Consider the following 17,579-nt stretch of genomic DNA (forward strand, 5'->3'; position numbering starts at 1 on the left):
GTGAATTCAAGAAGAGGGTCACGTTTGTTACGTCACAATGATCGAATAGTGAACTATCTTTCAATTTATTGTTCTTTCTATTAGTTTGTAAGCAAACAATGACATATCTGGGCTTTTCCAATTGTGAAGCGGTTTTAACTGACCAAGAATGCTTTGTCGTTTTAGGCAGTAATGGATACTCATACAAATCCCAATTCCTGAAAGCCATCTGAATAGATTTATCTTTTTCTAAGTGTTTTAAAAGTGTCAGTTGTTCTCGATCTGATACTTTTATATGTGGTACCCTCCACTGAACTCTTTGTATATCTATTTGAAAATGAGCGATATCATCAGTAAGAATAACACTGTTTAGGTTAGAGTTACTTCTATTCAAGATAAGTTCATGTTTGCAGTTTATCACAATTTTATTGTAATCCTCTGCAAATCCTAGTAATTTATTTAATGGTATCACAGCACAAAAATGCCCATCACTTTGAAATCCACCTAAATTCCAACACCATAAACCAGCAACTTTATTTTCTGCTTCATTCAGTGAGATATATGACTTTATTGTTGACGTTATTATATATCAGCTTAGCCTTTCTTCCAAGCTATGTTGGAGTCGGCTACCAATCTCACCGGATGCAGCTGAATACCAGTGTTTTACATGGAGCGACTGCCTATCTGACCTCCGTAACCCAGTTACCTGGGATAACACGATACCCTTCGGTAAGACTGGTTGTCAGACTTTCAAGCTTCTGACTACTCTTAACGACTGTCAAAGATCTTCGAAAATGACAGCCGGGACCCACAATTTAACGTGCCTTCCGAAACACGGAGGAACTCGATATGTATAAGATGGTCACCCATCCACAAATCGACCTCGGTAAGCATGGCTTAACCTCAGAGATCGATCCGCGCGGCTGTTGTTAACTAAGCTCCCCGAATTTTTTATACGGTCTATTTCAATACCATTTATTTCATATCTGATGTCTTGAAACAAAAACATAACAGGATTGTTAGTGAACGTAACAGTTTTCGTGATCGGATTCCCATCTTTGCCGAATAACTTTGCTTGACCTTCGATGTAAATTGAACTGGCTGATGGCAGAACGTATATGTCTTGCTGATGTATGGGAATTCTGATTTCATCGTTTTCTCTAAAGCTGTTATTGTAGGGATTATATGAATGGATTTCATAACTTTCAATCGAACTGTCAAAGTGTGGCAATTCAGTAATCTGGAGCATATTCACACTTTTAAGCCAAGAGCTTTAAGAAACTCTTTATTTGACTTAGTCAATTTTTATATTACGTCTGTGCACCTTAGTGGTCGTAGAAGCAATAAGACGTTTTATTTTCACTGGCGTATTTTTATAATATACTATCATTTTGTTTTTCTTAAATGCAGACGTAGTTGAATACGTTCCTCTTTGAAGTTAATACAGTGACCAAATTGATCAACAATTTTAACAGATATAGATGAAATTATATTTTTGTTTACTGGAAAGTAGATAACATTTTGTGGTATCTCCACGTAATGATGACCTAGTGCAGTATTAGGCACAAATTCATGAATAAAATGTGTTGGTAATCCGTTGCAATATGAACCGTACACAAGATCACATTCGATTTTAATCACAGATAATTTGCTAGTTTTAGTAGTCTGATCTGGATCTGGTCTTGAATTAAATACTGAAAAGTATAGTAAGCCGCACTCATTTTGACCAGATAAATGAAGTGGCGGTTGAAAGTATGAAACTAATTCTGATTTATTTCCAGAGATTGTAACCGTAGTAGACATGCTTATATACTGGACTCTTATTAAAGATCACGCTTATTTAATACCTTATTACACCAAAACTTGTTTAAAAAGTCCAAGCAAAGATGTCCGCAATTAAAAGGATGGTCACGTTGTATATTTTCATAGTTGTAGTTCACTTTAGAACCCACATATTTTATGAATTCCTTTGTGGTTTAAGATTGCAATGAGATCCAGGGTTTTTAGAGCTATCCAAATTAATTATTCCACATTCTTTTTTGAAGGGACATTTAGGGAGCTCATCTCTCATGAAGACGCCTCTAAAATATGGAATAGTATTCCCATACTTTAATATGTCTAAATTAGTTAAAGCTCGATTGAGTAGCCGATATCTTAGTTTTTTTGTTTTGATACAAATATTCCAAGCCCACCTTTATGTGGCTTAAGGCTTAGTCCTTTGCCTAAGCAAAGAGCTTCAATTTTTTCGATATGCCTCTTCGATTCAGCTAACAGTTTTTTAGCCATTTTGAATTCATTTATGGTTTTAGCAATACCAGCTGCACCACCTGCTAAAGCTCCAGCCGCAGATAACCCCGCAAAAATAGGAATCAAAGGTAGCACTCCACCAGTTTTTGGTATAGGAATAATACGAGGAAGTTTAATTGGTGAATTATCAGCTAATTCCCTGGCAGCAGCCATAGCTAATTCTATAGCTACTTTTTTGCATTTCGGTTTTAATTTTTTCATTTGTTTTTTCGTTTTAGTAATAACGCTTTTCAATTTATTTTTTAGTCCTTTTCCAGATGTATCTTTTTGCGAACAATTGTAGTTACTCTTTTTTAGTCCAGAACCTGTTTTAATTTTGGCTGACATAGCGCTACATACTAAACGTGCTGCGAGTTTTTCACCGAGACTAGCATCCCGGGCAACTGCTCGCTTTTTCGTCATATTTAATAAAACTAAATCTGCCTTGTGGCGATCCTTCAAGTTCGAAGACTTATTATGAGCAATGTCGTGTTCTTTACAATATTCGTCTAATTTATTAACACCTTTATCTCCTCGTCTAAGTCTTCTAATTAATTTTGTGCCCGGCCCACAATAATTATAGCCTGGCAAGTGTAACTCAAACGGTAAATGATTTATTAGCCAATTGAGAAGACTGCTCTCTCCAATACACATGATAAGACTAATGATAATTATATTGAACCTTTAATAAATAGAATTATAAAGTAAAAAAATATGTATTAATTTGTTACAATTTATTTGATTTTTCAATCCAACTATTCTCAGAAGGAGGCAAACCCAACCATTTCACGAAGACTTTATTTCCTTTCCGTCTTAGAATTTTCTCCACTAGATAGATATCGGGATGTTTCGTTCTTTGAAGCTCTTGCGCATAAAATGCACCTAAGATAGGGTCGACCTCGAATAGTATCTTCAATTAAATATGTGATAGGCGTAGTACTTTGAATCTTTTTTATTTTAAATATTTCTGTTGACCAATTGGGTGTATATCCTTTTTCAAAAGTGCCCTTGTACTTACTAATACGTACATAATCGTCTACTTTAAACTTACTTTTCATACTTTTCACGTTTTTTGACAAACCTATATATCTTTCCAGTAGGCGTTTTTTATTTTTATTATCTACATCTGCAGGCATTTGATCAATTGTTCTATGTTTAGTATGATTATATTTATAGACAACATTATCAAGAGTATTATCTATCCATTTATAGTTTCCTTTTAAACTAAATTCTTTATCGTATAAATCTTAATCGTGACTACGTTCCTAAAGGAAATGGCAATATTAAAGAAAGAAGTCGCAAACTTTCGCAGAGAAGCCTTAGAAACATCCTCGCAACCGACAAACGAGGAAATAGCTTCTTTAAAGTTTGAAATTCAGCAGTTAAAAGACTTAGTTCAAGATACATTAACGAAAAACGCTAGTGTGAATATACAGGGAATCGCGGAACAATTTACTAGAAATACGGTTAATGGATCGACAGCAAAAATTATAAACAATTTTGAAAAGGAGGCGTTAGAAATTTCAAACATTTGCATCGATTCCCAACCGTCATCGTCGCGGCCGATAGACGCGTGCGGTGGTGCGGTAGTGCAGCGGGGGGAGAGTGTTTACGTCGGTGAGCGAGAGGCGTCATCGCAGAGTTTCGTCGTGCAGCGGGCAGCGCCGGAGTTGAGAGTCGAGGGGCGGACATTGCGGGCGGGGAGCGCGGGCGCTATGCACACTAGTGCGCCACCAGTGTCAACGTTCGTTCCGACTGCGGCTCGCCAGTCTGACGTCACACCAGCTGACAAGCGCGAGTATACGATGGCGGACGTCGTGAAAAGGAATACTCACGTTGGTAGCGATAAGACAAATGAGGGATGGACAACAGTACAACACAAACGTCGTAAAATATTAAACAGAAGAGGGCTCGCACAACCTATGGAGCAATTTAATTTCAAAGCTGCAGAGAGGAAAATATCGTTATATATCTCTAGAGTTCACAAAGATACCACACCGCAAGATATTTATTAAACACAAAACTGAATTAGAAGTACAGGTATATAAGATAAATAAAACGATAACCGATTTTAACGCGTTCAAGGTTATTGTACCCTTGAGCTGTGTTGACATGTTCCTGAACGATAATGGTGATCATTTCTGGCCCGCTAATATTGTTTTTAGAAAATATTGGGAGCGAAAACAAACCCGGAACCGGTCCTCAGTGGCTGAATCAGCAGTTCGGACGAATAACAGTCAATAATATGGATTGTACAACTGTCAAGCTTGTTTCTTACAATTGTAGGTCGCTGAAGAGATCTGTACAGGAAATCGCTCAGTTATGTGATAGTCATCATATAATTGCGCTTCAGGAAACATGGCTGTTCCCGCATGACCTTGGGATTCTGCAAACAGTGCATAATCAGTTTGGCAGTCATGGTATATCCGCTATCAACACGGAACAAGGAATGGTGCGAGGGAGGCCGTACGGAGGAGTGGCACTACTGTGGGACCGGAGAATATTTTCATCGGCGAATATTGTCAACTGCAACAGTGATCGCATGGTTGCGGTCAATCTTGTGCGCGGTGATCGGAAAATATTAGTGTTTAGTGTTTACATGCCTACCGATTGTGAAGACAATTTCCCGGAATTTTCACAGTGTCTCGCAAATATTAGTGCGGTTATTGAGAGTGCGGATGTCGAAAGTGTGTTTGTGCTTGGGGACTTTCACGCCCACCTCGATACTCGCTTTTATAAAAAGCTAATGGACTACTGTTCCGAGGAACTATTAGTGTGTATAGACCGTAAGTGTTTAGACGTAAGTACATATACGTATGTAAGTGATGCGACAGGTTCGCAGCGATGGCTCGATCACTGCCTTGTCTCCGCGGCCGCTGAACCAACAGTAAGTGACGTGCATGTACTATACGATGCGTTCCTGTCGGACCACCTCCCACTAGTCATACAGGTAAGATTTAATACTATTAATTGTAAAAGACTGATAATAGATAGTGAGACTGATTGCAATATTAAATATAAATGGGGTATTAGAAGTGAAGAACAATGTGATAAATACTGTAAGCTTTGTACTGATAGTTTAAGTTCATTATTTAGTAGTAATTCTTTTAATTTGACATGTTATAATAGTAACATAATTTGTAGTGAGATAGAACATTTTAAAACAATAGACATTCTGTACAATAAAATAATTACATCATTACAAGCAGCAGCTGAATGTACGTTTATGTGTAAGGATAGCAGAAAGCGATATATAATTGGTTGGAATTACCATGTGAAACCGCATCATTTATTGGCTAGGCAAACGTTCTTACAGTGGAACATGTATGGTAGGCCTTGTTCGGGATACTATTACGAACAAATGCGTGCCGCGCGTAAGGACTTTAAAGCAGCTTTAAAGTTTGTACAGGATAACCAGGAACAGATCAGGATGAGCATACTAGCCAATCATGCGTCGTCAAAAAATTTTTGTAAGTTTTGGTCAGAGGTTAAGAAGCTTAACCCAAGAAGTAGCATGCCGGTGAACGTTGAAGGCGAGACTGACCGGGTAGCTATTGCGAATCGGTTCCGCAGGCATTTCGATATCCGCCTGACAACCACCAAGCGGGCGCCTACACAATCATCGGACCAATGTAGGTTAGATGAGTATGCTTTTGAGGTCACAGCAAAAGATGTTATTGAGGTACTCAGGGGAATGAAACGTGGGAAATCACCGGGACACGATGGCTTAAGTATAGAACATCTATGGTACGCGGGTGAGCATATTGCCGAAGTTCTAGCTCGATTCTTCAATCTTTGCGCGCGGCATCAGTATCTACCTGAGGAACTCATCCGTACTCTAGTTGTGCCTATAGTAAAGAATAGAACAGGTGATTTGTCTAGTATGGCCAACTATAGGCCCATTTCGCTGGCTACGATTGTGGCCAAGGTGCTTGAACGTCTACTACATAAAAAGTTAAGTCCTGCTCTTAAGATAGACGATGGACAGTTCGGTTTTCGCCCGGAGGTATCAACTGACATGGCTATCTTTTCTTTGAAACAAGTTGTGTCCCATTACGTTGCGCAGAAAACAAGTGTTTATGCTTGTTTCCTGGATTTAAGCCGCGCTTTTGATACAATTAATCACGATCTGTTATGGGACAAACTTGAGAACAGCAAGGTACCGAGTGGCGTTGTTGGACTGATTAGATACTGGTATTCTAATCAGTCTAACAATGTTAGATGGGATTCAGCTTTGTCAGACAGCTATAAGCTCTCATGCGGTGTTCGGCAAGGTGGATTGACCTCTCCTGACCTTTTTAATTTATATATGAATGATTTGATCGAGGAGCTGAGTAGGACTCCGGTGGGACTGAGGCTAGGTGACAGATATGTCAACAACCTAAGTTACGCAGACGATATGGTTCTGCTCAGCCCCTCGATCAAGGGATTGAGAAGACTGATGGCTATTTGCGAGACGTATGCTAGAGAGCATGACTTAGTCTATAATGCTAAAAAGACTGAACTTATAGTATTTAGGTCAGGCAGAGGTCCACATAATGTTCCACCTGTATGGATAGGCGAACAGGTAGTTGCGGTGGTGGAGAGGTTCAAGTACCTTGGCCACATACTGACGTCAGACATGAAAGATGATGCGGATATTGATCGCCAACGTAGGGCTTTGTCAATTGTTGGCAATATGATAGCCAGGAAATTCTTTAAAGCGTCCCCGGAAACTAAAGCACATCTGTTCAGGGCCTACTGTCAGAGCTTCTACACGTGCCAGCTCTGGACTGAGTATACGAAGAGGTCTCTGGATGCCATTCGTGTTCAGTACAACAACATATATAGACACCTTATGGGTTTGGCTCCATACTGTAGTGCCTCGGGTATGTTTACCGAGGCGAGACTGAACACATTTAATGCCATCCAGAGAAACCGAATAGCTGGTTTCATGTCCAGGGTTGGTACGTGTGGAAACACCATTATTAGGGAATTAGCTGACAGACTGTGTGGTAGTTCTATGCTAAAAAGATGGTTATCCTTAGCTGCTTAAGAGAAGATGTTATTTTATATTTAATTTTTGTTTATTTTTGTATTGATTTTATTTTAATTTTAATTTTTGATTACTAAACAAACTTTATGTAACTAACTGTAAGAAACTATGGAACCTGGTTCTGAAATAAAGATTTATTATTATTATTATTATTATTTATACAGTTTGGATTTCAGGGTACGGATAAACCTCTCAACTATTGAAGCCTTTTTTGTTGAAAATGTTGAATAATGATTAATATGATATGTTATCATAAGATTTTGAAATGTATTCTTATAAAATTCAGTCCCATTATCCGTTTGCAGATTTTTAGGCGCACGTCCTTTGTTTAACAACATCTTGAAAGTGTTACTTATAACATCTTTGTTCTTCGATTTCAAAGGAAAAGCCCATGCGTATTTCGAAAATGTATCAATAACAGCAAGAATAAATCTAAAATTTTTGTTTTCCTTAGAAATTGATTGCATGTCAATTAAATCCGCTTGCCATAGATCGTCTATATCTTTCATGATAACGTGTCTTCGTGAAAAGTTCACTCTTGCATTTTTATGAATTTCGTTGACCACATCGGCTTTACTCATGTTTCTTTTTGTCTCAGTTTAATTATGCCTCTACGCAAGTTCTATGTGATACTGAATAAACGCCACATTATTTTTACTATTTATTCTTTAATAATACCAGCTTCCTTTAATTCTTCGATTATTGATAAAATTTCGTTATCGTGATTTGAATTGCCAGCATCTCTTGACGCAACTAATAATTGCAATCTCTCAACCAATTCATTAGGGTCATCCCAATATACTAAATCAGTGTTATTTTTGTATTCCTTAAGCTTTGGTAAGTTTCCTCCAAATTTAGTGGAAACTTTGTCATTGAATATTTCTGAAAACAATGGCCTGATGATTGCACGGTATTTTGTTCCTTTATCACCTCTTATTTGACCATTAGGATTAAAGTCTCTCTTATGCGCATTTGTAAAATGTAGCATATCCTTATAGACAAGTTTGTCCTTGTCAGATATTAATTTTAAATCAGGTTTTCTTCGAAGTAACAGTTCTTTTAGTCCAGGGGTTAAATTATAGGCTCTGTCACTGATTTTAACTAAAATGACATTATCCCTATTCAAGTTGTCTATTTTAGAAAAGGATACTGATAAATTACCCATCCATAATCTCTTATTTTCACTTCTTATCCCAAACGGTATATTTACACCATCATAAATGTCATGGATATCATAACCTTCTAATGATATTTCTAGGTCATCTGGTAATTCAACTTTGGGTGACTTTTCAACTGGTTGTTCAGAATCTTGGTTTGGGTTATAACTGTTCTCAAACATTGCATTTGAGCTAGTGTTGATGTCATCAGATTCAGTGTTTTTAGTATTGTTGAGAGATGTGTTTGCCACATTCGTATTCTTCATAATGGGTGTATTCGAGTCAACTAGCATTTTAAGAGGATCAGCGACAGGTTTTAGCATTTTATCAAGTGATAAGTTCATGGTATATTCCTGAGTTTTCATTTGTTTTATTTTATTCTTTATGGAGTCTACGGACTTCATTATTTCTATTTTAATATCTTTATCCATCTTACATTCAACGACCGCATTCACATAAAGAAGAACTAATACTAATTTACTTTGTATGTTATTCACAACTATATCAGTTTGTATCATCAACTCCATCAAATTTAAAAAATATATCAATTTTTTTTCTGCATCTGCCATTATTTAATGAACATTCTTTGTTAATAAGTATGAAATTGTAACGATTACTCCAAACTCTTTTACAAATATCTTTAAATTGGTTCCAATTTAAATCAGGGCTGACATGTTCCTCATAAATATGTTTTAAGTTCATATCATCTTGTTTAAATACTATAAGAAAATTTGCATTATCACGTAACAATTGCTTCGGGATTTTGGAATAAGTTTGAGATAAATAGAAACAATCGATTTGTTTATGTCGTCCCATACCGAAATAATTACGGATATTTGCCGCTTCTCAGTTGCAACGTCATCAAAAATAAAAATAGAATTTGTTAAAGCTTCACTTGGAGCCATAACATCTTTATCATCATTAAATTCATAGAATTGAATCTGCGGAATTCTTCTTATTACTTCTCTCAAAAAGCGATATTTTGGTTGAAAAGAGGTTTTAGAGTAAAGATATATATTTTTGAATTTCAGTCCATTTTCATGTAGCACTAAACTGATCATAACATTTGTTTTTCCACAGTTAGATGGCCCACATATTATACAACGTATTGTATTTGGTAATAAAAGGCTATGCCTTACGTGGTGAGGAGAGTCACTAAAGCTTATATTATTAACATTCAGGGATATGGGCTGCTTGATCAACTTCATCTTGCCTATTAATATTTATTATACCAATATATATACCCGCACAAAGTCTTACATTTTATGTTCCTTAAAATCAATATTCTTTATCTCCTCAATAACATTGTGAGGTAATTAAGTAAATTACTCGTAAGGTGATTTCATAAAAATATAAATAAAATCAAAATTCTGAGTAAAATATGTTCTTTATTAAGCTTACAAAAATCATTACAAAATTTAATGTTTATAAAATCGTGGCATACATCGTACAAATATAATATTTATTATTCTAACATATGCGGTCACAATGACCCCAAGGTAAAGTGTCTATTTGATTAGTTTGAACAAGTCTTTTATCATCTAATCTATTAAAAATTACTTTATTAACTTCCTGCGAATACAATACATGTTTGCTGGATTTTATCATATTCATCTTACATTGTAAAGTAATATTCTTAAATAAAACTCTCTTATAATTAGATATTTTCAAACGCTTTGTGACAGGCTTTGATACTCCTTTGGCTTTATTAATCTGCGTTTTTATTGACTTAATACAATAGAGTTTTGCTCTCAAACCTGTGAATTCAGTTATTACATCGCCACCTAATTCATCTTTAAACAAGCCGGGAATTTTATTATTTACATTTGGAATACCGTAAGGATTATTAAAATCAAAGTTACTGGTATCAAATTTTAATATATTTTCTTTCAGATCCTTATAAAAGTTTTGTGTATGTATAAAGTATAATAAACTGTCAGTATCAGTATAACATAGTTTAACATTTTCACCGTATTTATTTTTAATGAAATCATAATGAAAATTATACATATGTTGTTTAGCATATTCTAATACAGCAAAACCAACGTAGATAGGTCTATCTAAAACAAGTTTTTCGGGATTCAATTGAACTGCAAGAAAGTCTTCAGTAAATATACAGATACTTTTTAAGTTTGGTTTAGTAATTAGTTTTTCTGCACCTATTGTTTTATTTGTTCTATTCTTATTATCATTCCACTTAGTCACCAATTTAACATCAACTTGTTTTCGTTTATTTTCTATAGTTTTTCCAAATATTGAATTATTCAGAAGTTTAAAGAAATCTCTTTCAAAAGATGTCTTTGCTGCTTGACGCAATTGAGTATTTAAATCTATATACTTTTTTAAAAAGTTTTCTTGTTTAAATTGCAGTATGCGATGTATTTTTTTCAATATAAGACCATTTTTAATACATTCTTTTAAATGAATATAATGTATTACATATAGTAAATGACATGATTATCACCAACAACTTAGAGGTTGCTCAGACGTTCAATACTTTCTTCGCTGATATTCCCACAGCTGCAACTAGCTCCTTGAATTCCTGTCCTGCCAAGGCAGAATGTTTACTTCGAAATAGTGTAGAAGAGTGTGGTAGTGTTTTTTTCTTCAAACATATCAACTCTAATGATGTAGTTAAGGCTTTTAGGTCGCTCAACTCCAAAAAAACACCTGACCTCTGGGGCATCTCTGTTAAATTAGTAGAAAGTATCATCCTGGAAATAGCCCCCCATTTGGCTTTAATATTTAACAGGTGCGTAGATACTGGTGTGTTTCCGGACTTAATGAAACACAGTAAAGTAGTACCACTCTTTAAGAAGGGATCTAAGAGTGAGCCCAGCAATTTCAGGCCCATTTCCATCTTGCCTGCGGTTAGCAAAATCTTCGAAAAGGTCATATTAGAGCAGCTCGAAAGTCACTTTAACTCGAATCAGCTATTTCATGGTAAACAGTATGGTTTCACAAAGGGTAGGTCAACGATCGATGCAGGTATTTCGCTCGTCAAGCATATCTATGATGCTTGGGAGACATCCCAGGACGCCATTGGGGTGTTCTGCGATCTCTCCAAAGCATTTGACTGTGTCCAACATAATACGCTTCTTAGGAAACTAAACCACTATGGAATTAGGGATACAGCGCTCGATTTACTTGCGTCATATTTGAGTAATAGGATTCAACGAGTAGATATCAATGGTGTAAGGTCTTCAGGTTCAGCTGTTTCTCTCGGCGTGCCTCAGGGTTCGATACTCGGTCCGTTTCTTTTTCTCGTATATATAAACGATCTCCCCTTTCAGGTGCAGGACTTATGTGATATTATATTATTTGCAGATGACACTTCACTCATTTTTAAAGTAGATCGTTCGAAGTCTTGTTTTATTGATATCAATAGTATTCTTGAACAGGTCCACAACTGGTTCACTTGTAATAATCTGTTATTAAATTCTAACAAAACTAAGTGCATTAGGTTCACTATGCCCAACGCGAGGAATTCAGGTACTAACATAGTCGTAAATGGGCAAACTATCGATTTGGTAGATTCGGCAACTTTTTTAGGTATCAGTCTGGATAGCAAGCTCCAATGGGGCACTCAGATAGCGCATCTCTCGGGGAGACTCAGCTCCGCCGCGTACGCAATCAGAAAAGTAAGACAGTTTGCTGGTGTGGATGCGGCAAGACTGGTTTACTTTAGTTATTTTCACAGCGTCATGTCTTACGGTATATTACTGTGGGGTAAGGCTGCTGATATAGATGTTATTTTTGTCCTTCAAAAAAGAGCTATCCGTGCAATTTATAGTTTAGGAGCGCGAGACTCCTTGAGAGAGCTTTTTGGGCAGATAGGGATACTGACGGTGTCATCACAGTATGTGCTTGCAAACTTGTTGTATATAAAACAAAATTTAGGGACTTTCGCAACAAATAGCGATAGACACAATTACAACACTAGAAACAGACACAAATTAGTAGGTCCCCATCATCGTTTACACAAGGTGCACAATTCGTTTGTAGGTCTCGGCATTCGTTTCTTCAACAAGCTTCCCAAGCACATCATGGATTTACCCCTGCCAAAATTCAAAGTTGCTGTTAAGGAACATCTCGTTAGGAAAGCTTATTACAGAATTGATGAGTATCTAAACGACAATAGCTCTTGGGATTAGTCGCTCGCTTGATTAGGATTCTTTGAAATTAGGGAACTTTGCTATAAATTGTATAAACTCAGTAGCAGTAGGTCTAATATTGTAAAATATGGGCAATTAATGATGCAAATAGGTGATGTTACGTACAATTTGATGTTATTCATAAAACTGTCACTTTTTTTCTTTTATAATGTTCACAACCAGTGTGCTCACTTGCTGCCCATATTCTTATTATCACATGCTAGTAGGTGCTCCCAACATACGGTATGATCAGAGACTAATAAATAAACTAGCTATATTAATTTAACTTAATTGACGTTTAGTCTATATCGCTGATTGTTGGCAGCTCCTCGCATGATCAATTATTGTATCAATCACATTGTAAAACTTTTGGCGATTGAAAAGAGTGGCCGTGAGTTTCTCGCTAGCTCTTCTCATAAGGCTCTACCCCCTTTCCGAGCTAGTGGTAGATTCAGTAATTGTAACGACTATCATAAGTGTCAATATTTGACCTAAATGAATAAATGATTTGATTTTGATTTTGATACTTGTCATATAAGTTCGCTATTAACTTTTCTGTCTTTCCTCCTATGGGTATGAACTTTTCTGGAGCGAAAGGCAAATCACTGTGTAAATTATGTAAGTGTTCGGGATACATCAGATCAACTTCTAAAATGTAGCCGTACTCAGCATCATCAGGGGTGTCAAATAAACGAAATGTTAATATTTCAGGGCTTGTCAAAAATTTAAAATCTGATATTGGTAATTTTCTAGTCATTGCATATCCATAAAGATTGTTACAGTCAAGATATACTAAAAATGTTGATGGTTTAGAATCATCAAAATGAGGGATATAAATATTATTGGCTTTAGCATATCGGTGGGAACATTGTGCTAATCCACCACGTATTCCTTTTTCTATCATATTATAAATGTCTAAATCATGAATCAATTCTAATTGAACGCCAGTGTAAAGGAGCATAGCGTCCCAACTTAAACCGGGGGAACTTACATAGTAAGTAAGCAGGATCAAGATTATAATATTGTAAACATATATTTCTAAAGTTTTCAAAAATATCGCACAGCAGTAAAACATCGCACTTCAAATATAAATCAGTATATTCACCAAGACTTCTAATATTAAAGAAATTCCAAATAGTTTGCGCATGTTCATATTCGCTATCTGTTAAATGTTTCATTTGCAAGCTGTTGTAAAAATAACGCTTTGGAGGTAGCTGTGTATCATTATATTTGTCCCATGAATCAATATATTCGTAGTGATATATATACCTTTCCTTCGTATCAAATCAAATTTTTCGTCAGCAGGAAAAAGTGATCTTAGATTTGAAAAATCACTGTCTGCTAAGCTTTTACTCAAATTATCTAGGCTTGAACTAAGAAACTGGAATGAATCTATGAATTTAATTTGCAAAGGTTTATTATATTTATCGGTTTCAATAAGTTTAGTAATACTTAAATATTTTTCTTTTGTCTTGGGAATTATTTTTATTTCTCCATCGTATTTTGCCAATTCTTTGATAAATAAATGGGAATCGTAACCGGATAGATTATGAAAAACGATAGGTATGAATGAACATACTCTATAAATTAAATTACAATGTTAATGTGTGTCGGATGTCGAATGGGTCGGTCTACGGACGCTGTGACGAGTGGACGTGTGTCAGTTGTCGGTCAGAAATTGTGTCACTAAATATTGTGATTGGGTGCGTTGAGTTGTTTCCAATTCCTTGTCACTCTTGAACTGTTTTAACCCAAAGTTCACGCCTACTGGGTGGACCTTGAAAGGGATAAATATATTTTTGTCATCACTGTCTTCAACACCATTTGAAAAAGTGGAACTGATTGGTGAGATTTGAACCGGCGATCACGAGCGGTGGGGCGATCCGAACCGAGCGCTTCACCACCGCGCCACCGAGCAAGTAGCAGCGAGCGACGAAATATCGGTGTCCTACACGGGGCTGACGTCATCGGTTCTTCTACGGCGGCGACCTGTGCTAGGAGCGTGCTACGGCCGTGCTACGAGTAAACCTACGTATTTGGTATCGACTACGACGTCGAAGTGTTGCACCCGTAAGTGTTTTTTCTCTCGAACAGTGTTTAACAGATAAACAGGCATCTATAAAATACACAAACGGTGTAATACTTGTTTACAAAATGGCAAGCGTTCAGCGCACTTCAACACCAAAATCACAAAATCTTTGCCAAAGTCAATCTGAACCAGACATAAATGCGGCTATCGACATAAGTGAAAATGTGACCAATAGAGGCAAATGAGCAAGAAGAGACAATTCTCAAGAGTTGGAACCTGCTTTAAACAAACAGGAGCTAACTGATCTGCTCAGTGAATGGAGAAATGACCAGAACTCTCGGGTTACAAAAATGCTGGAGTCACAAACGACTCTGATACAAAAATTAATGCAAGATGTAATTGAGATAAAAGCGCAAAATGCCGATATTCAAAAATCTAACACCCAGATCCGTAAGACAAATGCCGAAATCGAAAAATCAATGCAGCATTTCAACGAAAAATTCGAAGAAATGAGGAAAGAGGTGGAAGATTTAAAGAAAGAGAGGAAAGAACAAAGAAGCTACATAGAAACACTTGAGAATAAAATAAGAGATCTGCAGTATATGACTCGCTCATCATGCGTTGAAATAAGAAATATTCCGCAACTAGATAATGAGACTACAGGTAAACTGTCAAATACCATCTGCAATATTAGTCAGCTTGTCGGAACACCTATATCACTATCAGAAATCCGTGACGTGTATCGGCAGCCCGGAAAACCCAGTCAAACAGCACGTCCCATTGTAGCTGAGTTTACAACAGTAAATACCAAGAAAAACCTACTGACGGCTATCCGGTCTTATAACAAAACCAAAACTTCAAAAGAAGACAAACTGAACACGGAAGCGATTGGTGTACCAGGCAAACGCCAGGCCGTCTATGTGGAGGAACGACTGCCCGCCAGTTCGAAGAAGCTGTTCTATTTAGCCCGTCAATTTGCAAAGGATAACCAATATACTTTCTGCTGGATCAGCAACGGCAATATCTTCCTCCGAAAGCAAGTAGGTGAAAAGCAAATTCTGATCAATTCAGAAAAATCTTTTCAAGACCTTAATACCGGCGGCATAACTAAGCAGAATATCTGACTACAATATTGTATAGTATCCAACCTACTTAAACAAGAGCACTCTTTAATTTTTTTACAATTACCTTTTTATTTTATTACTTACGTCTACTTATTACAAAAAAACAACACACATCAAAACATTGTATACAATAACATTTCACACAATCCTACAATTACACACACACGCTTTCTAAAGGCTCCATCCATTCCATTATTTTACTATCAAAAGCCGATCGGGATGTTTGTCCTCCCTGATCTCCTACCGATTTTTGCAAATTATTTTTATTTGTTGATATTTTCCTTCCCTCAATGGCTAACATAATTAACGTCAATAATGAACTCGACCAAATAACCCAGGGAAAATCCTTTGTCTGCACTCCAGAAGAATGTCTAAACTATATAGATAAATCTAGAAATAATATAAATCTATTGCATATTAACATCCGTAGCGTTAACAAAAATTTCCCACATCTACAGGTACTGTTGAATCGATTAAATGTGGATATTGACATTATCGTCCTAACAGAGTGCTGGCTCAGTAAAGTCAACCATATACCAACTTTGGACGGTTATCAGTCACACTTCACAATCATAAATTGTAACCAAAACGACGGAATAATTATTTATACAAAATCAAGTCTGCAAACTGCAGTATCAGAGCCAGATTTTACTGGTGGAAATTGTTTAGTGTGTCATTTAGACAAAAAATTATCGGTGGCAGCAATCTATCGTTCGCCGTCACTAAATTCGAGAGAAAATTTTGACAATTTCTCAAATAGTCTGATGGATGTCTATGATAATATGAAATCTTTATGCCCTAATATCGCGCTTGTAGGTGACCTAAACATAGACATTATACCGAATCATATAAAGGAAAGAACCCTGGACTATCTCACTCTAAATGCATCTCATGGCCTTATGCCAACACACTTATTTCCTACTCGAGACGAGACTTGTTTGGACCATATATTCTTGAAATCTTATCTAACAGCTACTACTTTAGTTTTAGAGGCACACGTAACGGACCACAAACCACTACTGTTAAGTTTGAAAAATGCCAATCCCTCCCACAAATTATATACAAATACCATCCTCAACCACGAAGCTATTGCGGAGGAATTAGAAATTACAGATTTTGCAGTAATATTTGAGATTGAGAACATAAATGAGGCAACGAATAAACTCATCAGTATTATCAAAAAAGTTGTATCAAAGCATTCAAAACATGTAAAAATCCCAAACCGAAAGAAAATAATTAAACCCTGGATAACTTCTGGTCTTTTGAAGTGCATAAAGCATAGAGATAAAATGCACATTAAATCTAAAAAATCCCCAGATAATATAATCCTCAAAATTACATATTCCCGTTATAGAAATTTTTGTAATAGCTTACTCAGGAAACTCAAAAAGTCCTATGAAACCAGTCAACTTGAAAAAGCGAAAAATAATCCCAAAGTCCTCTGGAAAACAATCAAAGAAATAACCAATACCCACAAACTGAAATCTAGCCCAGTGGAGCTGCTCACAATACGGGACTCCCCTAAATCAGCAATAAATGAGGTTGGTAGTTTTTTTGCTAGCATTGGTAAAAATTTGGCTTCAAAAATAAATGAAGGAAATGCGTCATCACCGATCGACGCCCATTCCTCACCCTCACCTACGGACACCCGAAACTCACCTCCGAACTCACTTGTCATACTAGAAGTAGACGAAACTGATGTAGAGTCCCTCATTTTACAACTAAGGTCCGACTGCGCGGTCGGCTGGGATGACATATCATCGCTTATATTGAAAAACTCTCGACATGTATTAGTTCCACCAATTACTTACCTTT

This window comes from Anticarsia gemmatalis, chromosome W (genome assembly GCF_050436995.1).
Source record: "Anticarsia gemmatalis isolate Benzon Research Colony breed Stoneville strain chromosome W, ilAntGemm2 primary, whole genome shotgun sequence".
Lineage (NCBI taxonomy): Eukaryota > Metazoa > Arthropoda > Insecta > Lepidoptera > Erebidae > Anticarsia > Anticarsia gemmatalis.